Source organism: Pelobates fuscus, chromosome 6 (genome assembly GCF_036172605.1).
Source record: "Pelobates fuscus isolate aPelFus1 chromosome 6, aPelFus1.pri, whole genome shotgun sequence".
NCBI classification, from domain to species: Eukaryota; Metazoa; Chordata; class Amphibia; order Anura; family Pelobatidae; genus Pelobates; species Pelobates fuscus.
In genome coordinates, this window is record NC_086322.1 from 294,004,482 (window position 1) to 294,027,751 (window position 23,270).

Consider the following 23,270-nt stretch of genomic DNA (forward strand, 5'->3'; position numbering starts at 1 on the left):
CCACTTGAGCAATGGTGACCCATTCTCGAACTGTTATACAATATATACTGAAATAGATCCTACACAAACTCTCCATGAGACTCTTCATAATGTCAGATGGGTCTCCATGGGAAGGAAGTGTCGCAACAGTAAACAATGTAATGTGGGCCGTAGCCTGGGGCTTAAAGGATATGATGTGCCATTGCCCCCTCCCAACGTGAAAATGCGGAAACAAGCATGGGAACTGGGTTGAAAGAGGTCATCTCAGTGGATGCATGTCTCACTTTAGGCTTGATGGTAGCTCACATAAGCTGTGCAGTGATCTGTTACAAAAGCAGAATGGCTGATCAGATGCTATACTTCGGTCAACTTTCTAATGTATACTAGAAAACGTAATCATCTGTTGTTCCCCCGTAGCCTTGTACAGGCTAGCCTGATAATATACTTAGTAGAATTATTTATATAAGTAAATGGATAGTGAAGCTTTAAAGAATGCAAGGACTACAAATACACATGCCAACTCACACTGTCTGAAAAATAGGACTATTTATGCATGTTAAACACATTGGGAATGCTCTGTTTCCATCTGTACTAAAGGGATTTTCTAGCTGCACATGAGGCTAAAACTGCTTTAACAAATTCTGTATAGCAGTCTGCCTTTACAAGAGGTGAAGAAAACAAAGCAGATTCCGATCTGCCTGTTTTAAACACTGTAAACCTTAAGAAAAGTGTTTCAATAAGCACTTTATGGGGCTAGTCCCACACTCAAAAACCTAAAGGAACACTCCAGCCACCAGGAATAACCTGGTGCCGTACCAGAGTAATTTCTCAAACCGTTATAGAGCAGTTCAACAACTTACTGGGTCCTGTTGGACGCCTAAGGCTGCAACTCTACTTCCCGGGAATCCTGTTCGTGCCACTGAGCTAAGCAGGGTTGCACAGGGCATGCTTCAGCTGAGTGCTTTCAGCCCATGAGCACTGTGCTCTATCGGACCAGCTTAGCTTATTGAAAACATCTGACTTTCCCTGCCGATGAAGACCGAATGCAGTATGGGCACCCAGGTAAGTTATCAAACAATTCAGAAACTGTTTTACAGATAACTCTGGGAGGGCGCCAGGACAGTCCTGGCAACATAGCCAGTACAGTGAGCTGTAATGGTGCATGGAGTGTTCCTTTTAAAAAGGCATTCATAAAAAAAAAAAAAAAAATAGAAAACACCCTGCAATTGCACAGCTCTAACATGTTGCTTTAATTTCACTTTATCAGTGCTGGACCTCTCCAAGGAAAAGATTAAAGAGAACAGTATTCACACATTTCACAAATAAGCAGTTTCAAGAATTAGCAGACACCTTTTAAGAAAAAAAATCTTGATATTAGCATTAAATATATATATTTTTACATTTTAAATTATATAAATATCAAAACAAATTTTTCAACATTTTAAAAGATTTTTATTTATACAGTATCTCACAAAAGTCTCACACCCCTCACATTTTTGTAAATATTTTATTATATCTTTTCATTTACAGTACTCACTTTTGTTGCCAACGGTTTAGACATTAATGGCCGTGTGTTGAATTATTTTGAGGGGACAGCACATTTACACTGTTATACAGGCTGTACACTTACTACTTTACATTGTAGCAGAGTGTCATTTCTTCAGTTTTGTCACATGAAAAGATACAATAAAATATTTCCCACGCTGTGTAATTTGACTCATAACTCTCTGATTGGTGGATTAAGTAACCAATCAGAGTGTTATGAGTCAAATTACACAGCGTGGGAAAATTCCAAAGAACTATCCCATGCTGTGTAAAATGAGAGAGAGAACTCTGATTGGTGGATTTCAAGCTAACCAATCAGAGTGCTGTGACAAGCTAACCAATCAGAGAGATGTGACAGGTAAATGTAGAGACTTACCTGTCAGTCTCTTCATTTACCTGTCAGAGCACTCTGATTGGATGGCTTAAACCCACCAATCAGGGTGCTCTGAGCCTAATTGCAGGGCGGGGCAAGGCTTTATAAGCCTTCCCCCGCCCTGCAGAGCTCAGTCTGCGCGGAGCCCTCCATGGGTGAAGATGGATAATTTTTTTTGCGCTCGTTTTTTTTTTTTCTTTAACGTGTGTCGGTTATTATGGCTTTTTATTTGGCCTTTTTGGGGCTGATAAAAGAAGATTTTAGAAGAAAGAAAACATCAAATGGTAAGTTTTATTTTATTTTTGTACAGGTACTTAGTTAAATGGTCCCTTCTCATTATTTTAAGGGTAAGGGGGGTAGGTAGGGGTTCATTTTTTGGGGGAGGGGGGTGACTAGGGGTTTGAGGACCCCTAGTCACCTGGGGAGGGGGGATTCATTTTTTATTTAGGGCCCCCACCCGCTGCTAGGCTGTGAGGCCAGAGGGGGAGGACATTAGGTCCCCCCTAATTAGTATTTAGGGCCCCCACCCACCGCTCAGGGGTGGGGGCCACGGGGGAGGACAATAGGTCCCTCCCCTCATTCTAATTTAGGGCCCCCACCCACCGTTCAGGGGTGGGTGCCAGGGGGGAGGACATTAACTCCCCCCCTTATTCTAATTTAGGGCCCCCACACACCGCTCAGGGGCTTTCAGCCTTTTAGTAGAAGCTCCCTAACACCGTGGGAATTAGAGAGTTATCTACTTATTCATTCCTGTCATTACATTGACTGGTCAAGTAACTTACATTTTATATGAATGTATGTTACTTGTATTGTTGTAAGTGTTGCAAATGCTTACAGCTGAATCCTGGCTATGTTTGTATACTTTTTATTTAAACTTGTATACAGTGTAACATTCTTCTTCTTCCACTGGGTTAGTAAATTAGTACTTAGGCAATACTATTTTCGGAACTTCGGAACTTCAGCACTTCGGAACTTCGAGAATTCGGTAATTTCGAAACTTTAGGACCTCGGCAATTCGGGAAAATACCAGAATGTCCGAATTCATATTCGGACCGAAACTAATTGCACATGTCTATTCTTTACCTTCTGTGGACATCCTGTCCTTGCTGCATGAGCACAACAGTACATGAACTACAGGGAGAGAGTATGTGGACATGAAGTGGAGCTTATAGCTTTTGCAAGGCTTATCCAATCTGGGTGCAGATATTAGAGCCAAGGCCATGCTACACTTACAGAAAGTGGCTGATGTCATTAGTTCCTTCGCTGCTATATGCCATTATATTCTAATTACCTGTCTCGGAATCCAGTATACATATCTAATTTTTTTTCTTTTTCCAGGAAAAGGGTTGCTGCAATAATATTGTTTCTTGGATGTATTGTATCATCCTCACACATTGATCATGCTTTTTGAGATTTTAAGGCACTTTTTCCAGCCACTGGTAAGTTATCTTATATAATTATTTTTTTTCCAGAAAAAGGGTTGCTGTATGTATGTATGTTTCATTGCCATTACATTGGGCCATAATCGATGTAGCATCTGACATATCACATTTTACTGTGCACTATTAGATTTACTACTTTGTTAGAGATTATTATATAATTCTCTTTGGATATACTTCTAATTGATTGCATATGATCACTGATTGCCTCACTTCTAGGCCTGCCACTCAAAATGATATCGTGGCCTACAAGCCTGAAGTGGTCCTTGGAAGGTAGAAATGGATGATCTCCCAGCCAGGACCGACAGACGTCTGTGACAACTGAAGCAGTTGCCCTGTTTACCCTGCTCTCTCCCCCACCCGGAATGGGGATATCCCGATCCCCACCAGGTGAAAAGTCACTGTGGACCCTGCAGCTATATAGCTTGAGCCTACTCCAATTCCGCAAGACCTTGCGGCGCAGTAAAAATGGAAGTCACAACAACTGAATTAGCAAAATTGAGGCCAAATTTCACGCATCCTTTGATACGATCTGCTCAACATTCTGGAGCCAATTGGAATCCAGTAGGGAAGATCGGATACTCACCTTACCTTCAGACAAGAGGGCTCCGGCATTGCTCTCCTTCTTGGCCGAGAGCCAAGATGGACACAATACCCATTAGTCAGCCACAGCCTACAGGAACTGCTTGCAGAATGCCACAGGCGCTGGGGGGGTTTAGTGGTTTCCAGGCATCATCACTCAGTCTGCGCTCAGGGAGCAGAGGGGTTGGAGCGCCACATAATTGTTCTTCGTGGTCTGCAGGGCCTCTTTATACAGAGGGGACACTCGAGCAGAGTCGCCGGGCAACTCAATGAGAACTGTATCGCCATTTCCCAGAGGAAGCATGTTTGTGGCATCGGCTGAGTGGTTGAAGATACCTGTCAATTAGCATGTCACTTGCAGTTGTTCAACACTAGTGAGGCATTTTAGTTTTTTCTCTGCGTTTACTGTCAGACGATTACTTAATATGTTATTTGTGTGTAGCTGTCACAATACCTTCTTGTTGAATCACAGTGGCCAGCTTAATTAATCTTAGCAACCTATTAGACATCTACCTGGCGGTCTTTCTTGTGTTGTTTAAAAATACATAGCTAAGATGTCCTAGTTACTTATAATTCTGTTTTGTTTATCAATACTCAGCTGTGATATCCTAGTTTAAAAAGCCTTAAAACACAAACCAGTGCAGTATCTCTTGATGTTATTGTACTAACCTTTTAAGACTGTTCATGGTGGCTATTCTCTTATAAATATCAATATCAGCTTGTATTCTTTCTCTATGTACTGTAAACATCTTGTATTATTGCAGTTTATATGAATGCCTTACTATGTTATGCTTAGGTTTTTTTTTTCATTATCTAGCGAATGCTGTTGGGGCAGAGCGAGAAAGTCTGTTCTTTGTATGCACATCAAAAATAAATGTAAAAAAAAAATCACAGTGTTTTTGCAGCTATCAGAATTTCATTTTTAAGTTTTGAGCGTCGTTTTACATTTGTCTATCAACAACAAAATATCTTCACCTGCACTTAAAAGAGGACACAAAAGCCATCTGATGACCAAAGTAAGCCATCTCTCCAATGGTGTCTTGCTCACCCGTTTGTTGACATTACAGGATTTCCTTCCTGGTACAGAGATTGCACTTGACCTTTTCATTGGATCTCTGTTGGTTCATGATCATAGATGAGCAGCGAAGGGACAGGTGAAGTGTTAACATGCACCAAGCGTCTGGTCACCTCTGTGTTTCATTTCATGCCTGTGAGAGGAATAAAACAAGGTCTATAATAAAGCTATTCGTCACAGAGATCCAAGAGATAGGCCATGCAGTAATCAATGCCCTGCAACACTGCACCAAATACCGAGCTACATTAGAAAAAAAAAAAAATTAAATAAATACAATAAAAAAAATGAATCTTTAAGGAATCTGAGAGCCAGAAGCATTGCAATCTAAGGGTTAAAAACCAACTCTGTATTAACTGTTGTATGAATTCTGCTTTAAGAGATGTCAAGTGAAAAAAAAAATGAACTGAGAGATGTTTTAATATGAAAAAAAAAAAAAAAGATACTGGCAGATGTCTGGGCGTATTACTCTTAGTGATTCTGCAACCGTGAGAAAAACATTATTCCCTTCACGGAAAACATAGATCTACAGGTTTTGGACCACATGGGAAAATTCAATGCACTGGCTGCGCAGATAATGATCACAGCTTCCCCTGTATAATAAGAAAGAGTCGTCTTTCCCGTGCATTCTTATCTGCATGCAACACATTTCTTTTCTCTTGCCAGTGTCTATCTGTAAGCTTCATCACCCCCTTGCCTCCATGAGAAAGGTTATTATTATTGATTGCTTTTTGCTGGGATATATTTTTTTCTTTACAAGCAGCGAACGATGCTCTGATTTAGTTAGGACGTTCAGGAATGTCTGAAGGATCAGTGTAAAATGTGATTCCTTCTTAGACCACATTTCTGCTGTTTATCCAATTGACATGGTTTGGTTTACACAAGCTGCAAGACAGGTGACAAAGTGGCTCTCTGCCAAAATGGAACAGCCGCTGCCGCCTCCTCGACACGCTAAAACATAAGCCACCAATATAAATGCAAATTGAAAAAGTTCCCCAGATGCATCAAACAAACTGCTGCACCAGCAGCGAGATGTATCAAAGCGAGAAGACATGTACAGGTATAGGAAATAGTGGAAGAGGCACAGGGCAGAAAAACACAGTGTAAGACCATTTCGCAATCAGAGCACACATTAAAATGACTACAGAAAAACCAAGGGAAAGTCGATAATAATTCTCAATGGCACATTGGGGAGAGAGGATAAGAAGCAACAGATATAAGGGGTTATCTCGGTACAATATGTTAATAAAGCAACATTGTCCTGCAGAGCTACACTATTAACCTGCAAGGTAAAAGAGGACATTGCTTAATGTGAGATGTAGTTTCATTCTAAGGAAAGAAAAGCTCTTTATTAAAAGAGATTTCTACTGCAGGGAAAATAGAGAAATGCAAATCAGTAGGGACTGACCATCAACTATTTTGTTTGTCTATAAAAAAAGGCTATTTGGATCAGTGGACTGTCCATTCTAACACATATAAATAGATTAGAGGACTGGGCATTCATTATAAGATTACTCCCCTGGCCACAACATACATACAGGGAGAGGAGAGATCTTAAGACGAGGATTAATATTTCTGTGGGATGGGGGGGTTTGGCAGCTGATGGTTTTGCTTTGATGTCATGGGCCTGCACATTATTTAGGAAACACAGCTAGCTGGTCTTGGAGGATAATCATTTTTGACAGCGTTTGCCAACTTCTATTGTGCAATTGTGAGGCCAGCAATTTCTCACACAGTCGAAAGAAGGAGTATTGAATGAGGTGCAAAAAGATGAACATTAGCAGTGAGGGGCTTAAAAGTGAATATAAACCCATATAGACAATCACAGCCCAGGACCACAGATGTTCTAAGTGTAAGATAACATAATACTAAGCCAATGTTACAAGACAAAACACCAGTATAAAGAAAATGGTAAATTCTGGCACTTAGATTAACCCCTTAAGCAAGTTCCATCCCATGTAGAATATAGTGGGCATTAAGAGTTTAAGCTCCAGCTCGCACCAGGGTGATCCATGTTTTGTCAGGGTAACTATGATCCAGCACGCAGAAGCTAAGTTAACTAAACTCAACGGACACAGGACCTTAGAGTGGCCAGACTTAACGCAAATATAGAGTAGTTTAGAACAAGCCAAGATCAGGGAAACAAAAAAAATAGCATATACGATAAGAGAGGCCAAAGGTCAGGCAAAACAGAATGGAGAATAGTCAAATAGCAAGCCAAAGTCAGAAAATCCTATGAGTATCAGAAGGAAGCATGTGCTATCTTATAATCTCTAAAAGGAAACCATGAGAGGGGACAGCACAACAGCTAAAGAGGTATACATAGCTATAAAAGGGCAGAGATTGGTTGAATTGACCACTCTGATGTGATGACGTGCATGCGTGTCATCGGTGTGATGATGCACACATGGCAGAGTCATCAACCAGGCCTGAGGAGGCGGAGCCATAAAAATGATCTAATATGTAACAGCCAGCGTTGAGAGGACGCCAGAAGGAGGAGCACACTCATGGGAAAAGGATGGAGGCAGTGCTTGTGGTAAGCATATCGATACATCCCTCCGAAACTCGCGCTGTTATGTGACACCTGTGTTTTACATCTGTTTTACATCAGCCTGACCAATAAGCTGTGTGCAGACAAACCGCCCTTTAAACCACCGTAGATGAACACACCCGGCACAGCCACAGTGATTATCTCAAAACCAGAAGTTCCGTGTAAGACATGGAGACCCACAGGCTATGAAAAGACTCCATTAGGTCTCCCTGGATGGCCCCAGCCAACAGTGATTGGGACAGGGCTGTGCCTTTTTTTCATCACCGATTATTATGTGATCCGAAGGGACAGCATGCTGTTCTCACACAGTACAGAATACTCACAAAGACAAAGTAAGCTGGGAAATCCCTTTGAGTTAGGGTTAGTGCAGGGTTAAGGTTGGTGTAGGGTTAGTGTAGGGTAAAGGTTTAGTGCTACAATAAACATGATTAACTATTCCTCCTCTCCCACAAGTTTTTTTATCATGTACAGGAACATAAGAGAAAATGTATTCACAGAAAGGCCTCATCTTTATGCTATCAATAGGCTATTTGTCTTTTCTTTTTCTTGGTTTCCAGATCTATGTTAAGGTACTTTTATTATGTGTGGTTCAATATACATTTACATCCTGGAGACCACCACGTTGCCTGTGTTTTCACTTGCTAGCAGTCTAAAATTGCTTGCATGCCCATTAGTCCCTGGGGGTTGTAATGGGGCTTGCCTTTCAGTATTGACCCTCGTCCACGATATGCATTAACAATCTGACGATATAATTACGGTTTCAGTTCTATACGTTCCTTTCTTTCATGTCATTTCAATAATTGGTTAAATTATATTTTTTCCTGTCTCACTCCTGTTTAGACTCCTTTCTATACTTTCCTGATATTAGAGGATACAATGTATATGATATGAAAAGTATATTTCAGCTTTTCACAGATATTTTCAGCTCCCTTAGTATATTTTATTATTATAATTATTATACTCATATGTATACATTCTACTTTTCCTCATAGATCTCCATTCAAAATGTTCCTACTTCCTAGGAGAAGCATTCTTCGACACCTTTTTTGGTAGGTAGATTGTCTTACCGTCCCCTTTATTACTTTCTCTTTGACTTACCCCTAAATAATTTCGTAAATTCTTTTTATAGGTGTGTACTCCACGTAGCTACCCCTTTCCTGTTATTAGGCTACATTGTTTCTTTCAAGGTACGTGCCTTATCCTCACACAGTACGTTTCATAAGAGGCAAGGCCACGCCAAGGGTATGTAAACTGGCTTATAGGTTTAAGGTGCTAACCTTCACTTTTAAACTCATATTAGTCTCACACTAATAAGGCCATACGACCTGCCTCAAACCAGAGGTTAGCCCACACGACCCGACATTATAGTTATTGCCTCACAGGCCCTTATTTAGGATGTTAGTTAGAAGTCACCTATCACGGCCATACGTATTGATTCTCTTAACATAACCGAGAGGCCAACACCCCGCCACGACGTTTCGGTGGTCACGTTCCCCTCAAGCCAAATCATAGCTAGAGCCTCTCTGCCACTTAGTAACTAGCAGGGCCTCACCTATCACGGGGTAGAATAATTATTTGCCTAACTGCACTATAGAAACATGGAATGTGACGGCAGATAAGAACCATTTGGCCCATCTAGTCTGCCCAATTTTCTAAATACTTTCATTAGTCTCTGGCCTTATCTTATAGTTAGGATAGCCTTATGCCTATCCCACGCATGCTTAAACTCCTTTACTGTGTTAACCTCTACCACTTCAGCTGGAAGGCTATTCCATGCATCCACTACCCTCTCAGTAAAGTAATACTTCCTGATATTATTTTTAAACCTTTGTCCCTCTAATTTAAGACTATGTCCTCTTGTTGTGGTAGTTTTTCTTCTTTTAAATATGGTCTCCTCCTTTACTGTGTTGATTCCCTTTATGTATTTAAATGTTTCTATCATATCCCCCCTGTCTCGTCTTTCCTCCAAGCTATACATATTAAGATCCTTTAACCTTTCCTGGTAAGTTTTATCCTGCAATCCGTGAACCAGTTTAGTAGCTCTTCTCTGAACTCTCTCTAAGGTATCAATATCCTTCTGAAGATACGGTCTCCAGTACTGCATACCAGCCAGCCAGTTCTATAAGTCGGTACGCTGTGGTATGGGTCATTGATTATTTTTTTATCACTTTTTAGCAAGGGACAGCCCGTCCCTTCCTGAAACTCCAGCAATGCCCTGCACTCCCTCTCTCCCTAGTTCCCCTGATGAGTCACTCACCCCTGACACCCACGGGTCCTTGAGGTCATGAACTATACCCAAGTTCGCAGCCGAGCTGCGCAAGGGTGCATCCCCTTCCCAGTCATTGCGAGGAAGGCGGAACTCTTTAGGCTCATATCCACTCAGTCCATTGACCCCAAACCTAGTACGAGTTCTCAGGGAAGAAGTTTTGACGGAAGTGCAGGGCAGGATGTCTATGTTGATTGCTTCTATTTAAGTCATTAGCGTTTGGCTGACAGTACTGGAAACGTCTCACCCTATTCCGCAGCCCACTGCAGCAAGTGGTGACTACACCCGTTGGTGGCAATCTACGAGAGCAGTTCGAGCACCGTTTCTCCTCTTCCCACCACATCTCCCATTGTCACACCTGCACATTTGATGCCCACCTCCATCAGGAAAGACATAATTGAGGATAGGGATGTTAATTTAGTTTCTCTAACAATTGCTTCGCAGGACATTCTAGAGAACAGGACCGATAACTAAGGGGATTTGTCAGTGGTCCTTAAAGCCAGGGACCCTAGACTAAATGAGGAAATTTCAATCCCCGAGTTCGTACTCGCCTTTGGTCTCTACAGAGACGTCATATGTTCTGTGTACCCCCAGAGGCGAGAGGAACTGGATCTCTACTTACACAAATTGGTGGATTTTGGGTACAAGTACAGGGGCTTTTGTTTTTACGACTATTACAAGTCGGTGTCAGCTAAAGCCGCGGCAGCTCTGGCCCAGTTTAACATTCAAACCGACTGGAGTCATTTGGATACAGAGCTGTTCTGCAGGCATTTTGCCGGCTTAAAGCCCCCAGCTTGTGAAGTTTGTTCATCCTCCTCCCATTCCTCCAACTTGTATTCCTGTGAAGCCGACCCATCCACATCCACCACCTCTGCACGCACCACTCTTAGTTCCTCCATGGGTCAAGATCGGAGTCAGAAGGACAAGTTGGACAGACCCATAGTTTTCTTGGAGAAAGCACATGTGTGCAACAATTTTAAAGCTGGTACCTGCAGATTGTTGCACATCTGCTCTAATTGTTTCAGAGCACATGCAAAATCAATGTGCCCTCCAAGCTCTTCCTCCTTACGCTTCCACCCCTCACCCCACTTGGTAGAATTCTTGGTTTCTGGGTTTTCCACTGGTTTTCATACAGGTCTCGTTGAACTTCCCTCATGCACACTGGAATGTCCCAATTTGTTATCAGCCTATTTCGATCCCTTAACTGTAGATGCTCTACTGGACAAAAAAGTCCATATAGGTTTTGTTTTAGGCCCATTTTCTCATTCACCTTTTCAGACTTGGCGCATGAATCCCATTGGTGTTGTGACTCACAAATTTTCAAATAAAAAAAGGCTTATCATTGAACTTTCAGCTCCTTATTCTTCACACACAGAAAGCATTAACTCATTGATTCCTGCTGAAGAATTTTCCCTCCATTACGCAACCGTTGAAAACGCCATACAGGCCATTTTACATTTTGCAGGTAAGCATGCTTGGCTCAGCAAAACTGACATCTCTAACTTTTTCAAGCTGTTACCAATTCACCCGTCCCTATGGCATATTGATGGTGTTAAGTGGAGGGCTAATTATTACTTTTATACAAGACTTACTTTTGGTTGCAGGAGCAGTCCAAAACTGTTCGATATCTTTGCAGAAACACTCTGCTGGCTGCTTCTCAATGTCGTTTGATGTCCCACGGTGATTAACTACCTCAACGACTTATCCTGGTAGAAACTGGTACACAGACACCTCAAAGTATTTTCAGCACTACTGCCTTTTTCACCACATTAAATATCCCTATTTCACCTGATAAGACTCTTGGTCCCTCCACTAGGTTGGTGTTCCTGGGCATCACCTTGGACATGGTCGCTTGTCAGGCAAGCCTCCCAGAGGAGAAGCTGGTACGCATTAGGAAAGAGATGGACAATTTCCTGCGGCCTGGTTCGTGTACTTGTAGGGAGCTTCAGCCCTTACTGGGGTCAATCATTTTTACCATGTGAATCATCCCGCAGGGAAGGGCGTTCATTTCCAGGCTTCTTTGTCTACTACCCAGCTTGTCTGATGATGCGACCGTTCTCCTCGGCCCCCCCCTGCCATAGCTGATTTACAAATGTGGCAACATTTTCTCGTTTCTTGGAATGGTATTTCTCTGTTTATTCCACCTCTTTTTCACTCATCACCAATTATCATGACTGATGCAGCAGCCCATTTGGGATTTGTTGCTATTTTTGGAAATCTTTGGTTCAGAGACTTATTGCCTACAGAGACCCTCTCCTTGACAGCTGTCAGGGAGACCTCCACTCTGTTCAAGGTTTACCCCATTGTGGCAGCAGTGCACACTTGGGGTCATCTTTGGACAGGGAAGGCTATTAGATGTCTCTGCGACAACGTGGCGGAATGGAAAATCACCAACAAAGGGCGCTCATTGTCATTGACCATCATGAGATTGGTCCGAAGATTGACTTGGCTTACCAATTTTATTTGGTCTGTGAGCATATTTCATGTGTTGACAATAAATTGGCTGACGCACTATCATGCTCTCAATTTCAGGTGTTTTTTCGGCTTCACCCCCAGCAGACAGGCTCCTGTCCAGAACTCCGCTATTCCACGAGCTTGTGATGGACTAGCCAGCCTTCTGCCTCACGCCGGTCACTATCACATTCTGCACTCTATGATAACACAAAAACGGCTTACGATAGGGCTCTTAAAATTTACCATAGATTTGCCATGGAATTCCACATCCATGAGCATTTCTCCATAGAATCCATGGTAGCCTTTTCTTCTTTTTGCCTCTTTCATCTTAAATTAGCACTCAAAACGATTAAACTTTATCTAACCGGGAATCAACATCACATACTAACCACATATCCGAATCAAACACCTTTCCTCACCTTCTATCCTATTAAAAGTATATTGTGAGGTATCAATAACAGATAGGCCCTTTACTTCATCTAGGTTACCAATCGATGGTCCGATATTCTGAGCTCTTTCCGATTTACTGGACACACAACCATGCAACAGTCCTACAAATCAAGTCATTAAAACCGCTATTTATTTAGCTTTTTTGAGACCCGAGTGGTTACAGTAACTAGACAGGCAGACATCATCTCTAGCTTAAAAATATCTGACATCACTAAACATCACAATCACTATATACGCTCTCTACAAACCTCTAAAACAAAACAAACAACTCATCCATCAGCTATACCACTTTATCCCACCGAGAACAAGTGGTGTCCGGTTAAAATATTTGATCCCTACTTACACACACTCAGTAATAAATAAATGAATAAATAAAATAAAAGTCACACACAATTCACCACTTCTCTCACTGCAAATAATCCCACTGACTACTGCTAAATTCATGTTCTACATCAGAATACTTCTCTTAAGATTGTGTTTCAACCCGTCCTCTTTTTCAGGTCATTCATTTAGAATAGGGGCAACTTCAGCCGCTTCCAGCTCTGACACTCCAGTGCATATCATCAAAAAATTGGGGAGATGGAAATCCTCAGTGTACAATCGTTGCATACCTCATCCCGAAAAAGAAATGAGGAAAGCTTTTAAAGTTTGGCATTATAAATGAGATGCAATAAAGTGTGTTTTTCTTTGATACCTTTTTGCCCTGTTTTATTACAGGCCTACCCGTACCTTGGTTACGGCAAACCCCAACCAACTTTGTATTAACCCGATTTACGTATATTACTAATATGTTTCCGACCACATATTTTAGGACCATAGGCCTGTATTTGTGGGAGGAGTTTTAATCTATCATATGCTATAAAAACTCCCACTACCCTCTTACATGGGCCTTTCTCGTTCAGGTCATCCCACCCACCTCACCCCATATGTTTTATTCTATTAATACCTTCACTCTTGGTGGGCCCTCTTTTTGTACAGGCCCATATTTATTAACCCATACGTTGGTTACGGCACACCGCAACCAACTTTGTATTAACCTGATTTACGTATATTACTAATATGTTTCCGACCACAAATATAAATATGTATACGCACAGGCACACACACACACACACACACACAGAAACCTACCTTTTCTAAAGTGAGTTTCTAATATCTTTAGAAATATAAATTATAACATTAAATATGTCTCTCTGTTTGTTTGCACACATGTTTCATTCATCTGATTTGTTCTGGATTCCCTATATGAAAAGCACAATATTACGTTTTTTTTTTGTTTTTGTTTTTTAAATATATATATTTTAAGGGCACGCAACCTTTTACGAGAAATGACACATGTTCTGGTGATAGTTGTCAATCTCCTATCTTTCATCCTATCAGTACAGGAAATGTTCAGACAGGGTATTGATTAATGGCTTCCCTGACGCCACATTGGAAATGGTATTGTATAAGATGTACTATATGGACAGATGCATTTGAAAAAGAAAAAAAAAACCACAACAGATTATATTTTAAAAACACGTAATTAATAACATTTTAAAAAGTACTCTTTTAATCAGCTCCAGCTCAGCATGTATGAGTGCTGCAGTGATCATTCTAACGCTACAACTAGTCAATGTCCAAAATTAAATTTTAAGTAATTGGCTGAATAAATAGCGAATATGATGTCATCACACGCTGAATCAATGCCATGTATGATAAAATCACATAGACAGAACTAATTTTTTTCCTTGGTATTCCAATGTTATACCCATAGTCACCCAGAGCTGCTATTTAGGCAAAAACAAGATTTGATGATTGCAACTGTTCGGGTTCATGATTGTAACTGTTCAGGAGCAGTTACAATTAGACTGCTTGTAAGGCATTGCAAGTTTGTTACCAGATACAGTGAAAAGGTTTTCACATTTAACAAGAACATATTTATCATCAACTTCTGTTTTACTTATTAATTGCTTTTGTCACAGGAAAGCATTGGGAGGCTATTGCACATGCTCGGCAAAACGCTGCACTGTGCCAATCAGCATTTCTTCATAGAGATGTATTGAATCCATTTTTGAATCAAGATTCTGCACACTGGGCAGCACTGGACAAGGAAGCACCTCTAGTGGCCGTCTGAGTAACTGCCACTAGAGCTGTTCCTAAGCAGCAATGTAAACACTGCCTTTTCCGTAAAAAAGGCAGTGTTTACAGTGCTCAGTCTGCAGGTACAGGCTTTAGACACCAGAACCACTGCATTAAGCGGTATTGGTCCTGGTGACTATATGCGTTTATGTTCACTTACCAGATATCCAATCAATCTATAGTCAAGATCACATCTACCCATGCCACCTGTGTTGTGGATCAGAATGTTGATCTTTGTTATATTCAGAGGAAACCCAAATTGTTGTTACAAGTGCACTTGGAGAAGCGAGAATTAGACACCAGACACGTGTTGGTATTCAAAATAAGCCTCCGACGTTTTATTCATCAGCTTGGTTTTATACATTAAAAAGTAAGTGCTTACGTGCAAATACTCTTAGAACAGTAATAGCAAGGGAGTACAGATAAGACATAGGGATGAGCGTCATGTACACATAACAAATAAGTTTCAAGGTAAGAGAGAACAAAAAGATTAGAGTAGAGACATCTTAGGTGGGGGCTCTCTGCTCCCGGAACTTAGACATATATGGTCTTAAGTGTTGTTTTGATACCGGAGAAACTGACGGAAGCAAAGCACAGAGAGATGGACACAGGTTTCTTCAGGAAGGAAGAGATTCTTTATTGGATCACCGATCGGGACTCAGAGGGACTAATGTCACCAAAATACAGCAAGTTCTGAGCCCCGGACAATAGTGCAGGCTCCTTATATAGGCACATAACAACTCCCATATTAAGCTCCACCCGCACATTCTCTTGACCAATCAATACAAATAAGAATTAACTTCCTGCTTGACCGCATGGCTTGTCCAGCACAATGGAGGAGGGGAATACTATATCCTGTATTCTTGCACATGCTCCGTACACTACTGATCGTATCTTGCCTCGTGCAACCAACTGATCGATACGTCAGCATATGCACGTACACATGCCACGTGGTAATCTCGGCCTACTAAATTTATTTTTACCGAGATTCCACCACATTCCCCCCTTTGATGCCTCTTGATATTTCACAATTACTTGAGGCATCACTTAACCTTAGTTTGCATACACCGCAAGTTACCTTGAACCAGACCAGACTTATCTTATGATGTGAATCTTCAACACTCATCTTCCTGCATTGGTTCTCCCTGATCTAGAGCCTTATATTTATAAATTGCCATTATCTGTGCAGCAGCCTTCCTCTCTGCTATATTTTCTATCAGGCTTTGCACAGACCTAACTACTAAGGGTATAAGACACGGCAGGAGTAGACACAACATTAAAATCAGTAGGACTCCACCTACCACTGCCTTAAGCCCTCCAAACCACTCATACCAGCTACCAAACCAACTGCTTGGATTATACCCTTTCCATACCTGAGTAGGCACATGCGCTAGTTTAACCATATGGCTAGTAAGCTCAGCTATTGCTTGCCCTTCGTCATCTATTTGAAGACAGCAATTGCTCAGGTTAAACTTCCCACATACACCTCCCTCTACTGCCAAAAGGTAATCCAAGGCTAATCTATTTTGGTAGACTGCTGTCCTCATCCTGGTATTATGCTTCGCTAGAAGATTGAGCGCTTGTGATGTCTCGTTAGTAATAATCTCAACCACCGCCTGTAATCGTATAATACGGTTGAGCATATAAATAGGGGTTCTATAACCAAAGGTACCATCTTCTGCCCACGTGGCTGGCCCATAATAATCTATAATACGCTGGGGAGGCCATTCATTATCTTCCCAGGCGCCTATTTCTATGGGTCCCCTTTTCTTCCTATGATTCACATCATATACTTTAACACCTAAAGTCTCACCTGTTTCAATAGGTAACAAGAAGAAGGATGGTTTGAGCATACCCAACACACATGCCCCTTCCCAGTCCTGTGGCAACTCCGAATAGGCTTTCTTACCACAGATCCAGTACAAATTTGCTGGGGCTCTCCAGGTAGATGTGATAGATAGGTCAAACCACACATCCTTTAAATTGGCGTATCTAGCAAACGGGTTAGATGGTTCTGAGACATTTGAAGCCGACCACCAAATTGTATTCTTTGTATCATCATCATAAGCTTTTTGCCCTAGACAAGTTAATTCTCCTACAGAAGTATTATACATCATTCCTTTCCTTGCTATGCAAACATAACCTATGATGGAGGTCTTTAATCTCCACTCACATTTACCTCTAACACTCATATGATAATCGGCTTGTGTAGATATTAATTGGTCAACTGCCTCAGAACCGGACATTACCTCCTTTGCTTCCCAAGGCCATTGGTCTCCCATGTTAGTACCTCCACACACATAGCAGTTGGTAACATTAAGACTACCGGCAATACTTTCGGCTAAATCAATGAACAGGTTTTTAGCATTATGGGGGATCTTATTATCTATACTCATCTCTTCATAAAAGGAATGGTATACTTGATGAGTTTGGGAGGATACCGTATCAGTCTCTATCCCTATAAACAATACTGTCCCAGGATCTAAACCCGTCCCATATATTTGAAACCCAAATAAATTTCCATACTTGTCTAAGAACTTGTCGGGGTTATTTATAAGTATATGGATTGCATTCCATAGACTTACAATATGGGCTGGTAGGCAACTTAGTCACTATCATGTCCTTGTCTACTGTCTGTCCCCAAGTTGCCCACCCCACACAAGACCAATATGGGCAAAAGTTATAGTCTCTATTTGGGCATCTAGGACTCACATATTTATTTTTACTACTGGGACAAATATATTTATCGTTAGACCCATACGTCCTCTCCCATCTAAGATCCCCACATACATTCCACGGCTTTCTACCACTTGATATCGCCTTACACGCATCAAATAGCAGAACACCCGAAGAATATACGGATTCTAATACTGTCTTGTTAATTAGGGTCCCCTGAGGATCTCCATTCCTGAGAGTCAACCAAATTGTACGAGGTTGATACTCTGGACTGAAGCACTTAGGTTCTCCTACTCCTAAATGGCACACACTATATTCTATATTTAGGTATCTACATCTTGATACATCTCCTTTACACTCGTATTGTGAATGCCAAATTAGGGTTTGGGAAATATGGTTACCTGTTCTTGTAGTCTTAATGCATACCTCACAGCTAGGAGTGTCGGTACCTCTACCTTCCTGAATATAAAAATACACATAAATAAACATTATCATCAACACATCTTTCGTCGTCATCCTCAGTCTTCGTCCGTGCGAAGGCACCTCAGCTTCCAGGATGTAAGGGCTGCAGGGAATGGAGTTCTGCTCGTCTTCACAGGAGTCCCTTCGAGACTTTCCCTGGCTTATATACTATACGTCGGTGGGCGGACAGGCTTTATTATGGCCTTCTCACTCACGTACCAAATCTCTGAAACAAATAAAATGTTGTAATCCACAAAGTTCCTCGTCACTCCGACTGAGTCGTGCGTTTTAACCGGATCTTGCAGGGATTCTCTGGATCTGCTGTAACTTGCCAAGAATCGACTGCTGCTGGTTTAACCCTGGAGTGATGTATCCACGGAGTCACTTCGGCTACTTTTATCGCTGTAGGGGTAGACAAAAGAACAACATAAGGACCTCTCCACTTGGGCCCTAACGGTACATTATTCCACTCTTTAATCCACACTTGGTCTCCTGGGTGGTAACTATGAACTGGGGGATAAATATTAACAGGTAATCTATCTTGTACCCATTTCTGTACCTCCTCCATAGTCTTACCCAACTCTACAACCTGCTGCCGGGTAATTCCTTCTCCCAACTGACTCAAGTCCCCCCTTAAGTTACCAAGTACAGGAGGTGGTCGCCCATACATAATTTCAAAAGGAGAGAGACCCATCCTTCTGGTAGGGGTACTGCGGATTCGCAATAGAGCTATGGGTAAGAGAACGTTCCACTTAAGTTGGGTTTCCTGACACATTTTAGCCAACTGATTCTTAATAGTTCTATTCATTCTCTCTACCTTACCAGAACTCTGGGGTCTATATGCCGTATGAAGCCTCCACTTTATACCAAGCATATGAGTCATTTGTTGTAGGCACTGATGAACAAAAGCTGGACCATTGTCCGATCCTATAGAGCAGGGTAGTCCATATCGGGGTATTATTTCTCGTAACAGGAATCTCACAACTTCTCCTGCTTTCTCTGTACGAGTAGGACATGCTTCTACCCAGCCTGAATAGGTACACACAATTACCAGCAGGTAACGATGTCCACCCGATATAGGCATCACTGTATAGTCAATTTGTAAATCGGACATGGGGAGTCCCCCCATAAACTGGACTCCTGGTGGCTTTACTGGTCCTTGCCTTGCATTATTTTTAGCACACGTTACACATCTTCGTACAATGGCCTGAGTCAAGTTGGACAATCTTGGTATGTAGAAATGTTTTCTGAGAGATTCTTCTGTGCTGTCTCTCCCAGAATGTGTCCCGTTGTGATAATTTTGGACAATTTCTACCGCTAGTGATGCTGGAATGACTATTCTTCCATCTTCTAACTGATACCATTTGTTCTCCAAATACTTTCCAGGTTCAGTCTTTAACCACTCCTCTTCTTGAGCTGTATAAACTGGAGTCCATTGAGACAGTGGAGTTGGTATAAGAGCAGCTATATGCCCCACATACTCTTGTCTTCCCGATTCAGCGGCACGCTTAGCTGCACTATCTGCCATCCGATTTCCTTTGGTTACATCACCATCTCCTCTCAGATGCGCTCGACAATGAATAATACCGACTTCTTTCGGCTCCCACACTGCTTCCAATAGTTGTAGGATTTCAGCTGCATACTTGATTTCTTTGCCTTCTGAATTCAATAGTCCTCTTTCTTTATACAAAGCTCCGTGGGCATGAGTGGTTAAAAACGCATACTTGGAGTCCGTGTAGATGTTCACTCTTAAACCTTCAGCCAATTGTAACGCTCGTGTCAGTGCTATCAATTCTGCCTTTTGTGCTGATGTTCCTTTCGCCAGTGGCCGAGCTTCTATCACCTTGTCTATTGTTGTTACTGCATATCCTGCATAGCGGATCCCTTTGTTATGGGCAAATGCAAATATTACAAGTTTTAGAATGAAATGTTGTATTTCTTAAACTGTGTACGTTGTCTTTAAGAGATATTGCAAACTGACAAGGTGTTAGAAATGGAACATATTGTTTTTCATAGATGTTTCTTTAAGCAATAACCTCAGTGCATAATATGTTTACGCCATTTTGTCCCAGACAAAATACAATAACAATAATGCATAAACAAGCTTCAAGGCTATTCTACGACTCTTTCAGTACACAATATACTGTGGTAACCCCAAGTTAATGGAACTTCCCCAAATCCGGGAATCTCCCACGACTGTGCACTTACGTCTTAGTATCAACAACAGATAAGCTATTCAGACTTTAAGATGCCATCTTGAACTAAGTCAGGAAAATTTCCATGACGTATACACCCTTTAGTTATTGCCTTGTATCTTTGCCAAATTAAGGGAGGTCCTAAATTGATTTAAAGTAGACAAGTTACTTTTTCATATATGAACTATGGTGACTCTAAAATGACGACACTTAAAGTATAAATAAGTGTACTTTTAAATGTTAAGACACAGAGGAGAGACTTGGAGACAGACGCTGCTCCATCTTAAAATGACTGAGAGGCTGACATGATGACATGTTCAGAAGGGTATGTTAACCTATTAATGATATTTGCAAGCATTTAATTTCATCTTATAAACTCTGCTATAATGGATTTGATATGTCTATATTTATATTTTTATATAATAAATATCTAAAAGACAAATCTATGGCTTCCAAGACAATCCTTATTTTATATTGTATTCTCAATTATTTATATATGTTAAATAGAGGATCTCTTACTAACTATATAACATTATGGCTAAGATATCTGTATGGTTAGCCCTGCTAAGTTCTATGCTTTAAGACATTATAGAGGTAAATAAGGGAACCGCCCACGGTTACAATTGGCGACCACGAAGGGACTTGTACTTGGAAGCTTTAACTATAAAATAATAAATACCTAGGTAACCTCTTATACGTAAGAGAAGACACAATACTTTGTCATGGCACAAATCTTGAAATATCAAGAATCTATTGAGCTATTTGCAGCCCAGACTCAGAGAGAGATCTTCATCATTAGAGATGATTTTAATGTGAACTTGTACAATGTGCTTTAAGTTCTGGTGACCGGTACATTGTAATTAGCATACAATGCTGAAATTGTGGATCTTAATATCATAAGAGAGCAAATATACATATTTGGTAAACTCCCTGATATGCCTAATACACCAGCACAGCATTGCCCATTAGTTCCAGGACAGTGGATTGCAGGCAGAGGGGTATGTTCTCTTTGTAGCTGCGTAGTATGCATGCGCAGGAAAAAGATTAATGCAAAATGTTGTCAAAAGAAAAGTGATAAGACAGAGAGCGATGAAATTTGAAGTCTAATTCCAAGAATGCAAAGAAAATTGCATTATGGCTTAATGAAAACATTCATGCAACAGACAGACAGGACTTTTAATTATTGAATTACTGCGTTCTGGATTCTAATGTCCACTATATATGAAAAGTTTCATAAAACAGTGATAATTTCCATATTGTCAGTTACGCTAGCTGTTGATTGAAAATCAGGAATTATAACAGCATAACTATTTTTGGAGTCTGGAGTTTCCAGCCAAGGTTGCAGAGATAGAGACATGTAAACATTCCAAGGAATTGAGAAGTCGTTGGTTTATATTCCAAATTATGAACAACATTATTACATACAGCCATAAAGAGAAAGACATGGCTTTTAATACATTCAGTGCAGTACAATGCAGTACAATGCAGTACACTGCAGCATATATTTTATATAATATATGCTAACTAGCTCATATTTGTTCCTAAACAGAGTTGAAATTATACTACCCTCCTAGAAAAAATGCAACCGGTGGTTATACATCCTTTGCTTCCCTAAATGCTCTGCAAAAATAAATATTTATAAAATGATTAAAAATAATATATATGTAAGATAAATCAGGGCAAAATAAAATTGTAACTATACAGGATCTCTGATAATTACTAAAGCACAGAGGCGGCTCTCTAATTAGGCGATTTAGGCGGCCGCCTAAGGCCTCGCGCAGTCAGGGGCCTCGCGGCCGCCTAAATCGCCTGAGGGCAGACTGACATGTCGGGTTCTCGGTCTATGACCGAGGACCCGACACAGGAGGGGGCCCGGCGGCTTGCTCATGGTGCCGCCGGGTGCAAGGCCCCTCCTGTCAGGCCGCCTAGGGAGAGAGCCTGCCTCAGTCTGCAGCTCCGCCGGGTGTGAGCTGCAGACTGAGGTCTCGCGATCTCCAGCCAATCAGAACGTTGCCGCGGGTTACCACGGCAACGCTCTGAATGGAGATCGCGAGACTTTCCCCATGTGGTCTGCAGCTCTGCATCCGGCGGAGCTGCAGACCGGAAAGCCCACTGGACCACCAGGGAGCCATCCAGGACACTGGACCACCAGGGACAGATTGACCCCACCGGACCACCAGGGAAAAAGGTACATTTTGACCCCCCCCTCACCCTGTCATCCCACATGTCACCCCCCTCACCCCAGCTCACCCTGTCACACCCCCACCCCATCTCACCCTATCACCCCCCAACCCCATCTCACCCTGTCACCCCATCTCACCCTGTCAACCCCCCACCCCATCTCACCCTGTCACCCCCCACCCCATCTCACCCTGTCACACCCCCACCCCATCTCACACTGTCACACCCCCACCCCATCTCACACTGTCACACCCCCACCCCATCTCACCCTGTCACCCCCCCCACCCCATCTCACCCTGTCACCCCCCCACCCCATCTCACACTGTCACACCCCCACCCCATCACCACCCCCACCCCATCTCACCCTGTCACCCCCCTCACCCCATCTCACCCTGTCACCCCCCCACCCCATCTCACCCTGTCACACCCCCACCCCATCTCACCCTGTCACACCCCCACCCCATCTCACCCTGTCATCCCCCCACCCCATCTCACCCTGTCACACCCCCTCCCCATCTCACCCTGTCACACCCCCACCCCATCTCACCCTGTCACCCCCCCCACCCCATCTCACCCTGTCACCCCCCCCTCCTTCACCACCCCCAACCCATCACCACCCCCACCCCATCTCACCCTGTCACCCCCCACCCCATCTCACCCTGTCACACCCCCACCCCATCTCACACTGTCACACCCCCACCCCATCTCACCCTGTCACCCCCCCCACCCCATCTCACCCTGTCACCCCCCCACCCCATCTCACACTGTCACACCCCCACCCCATCACCACCCCCACCCCATCTCACCCTGTCACCCCCCTCACCCCATCTCACCCTGTCACCCCCCCACCCCATCTCACCCTGTCACACCCCCACCCCATCTCACCCTGTCACACCCCCACCCCATCTCACCCTGTCATCCCCC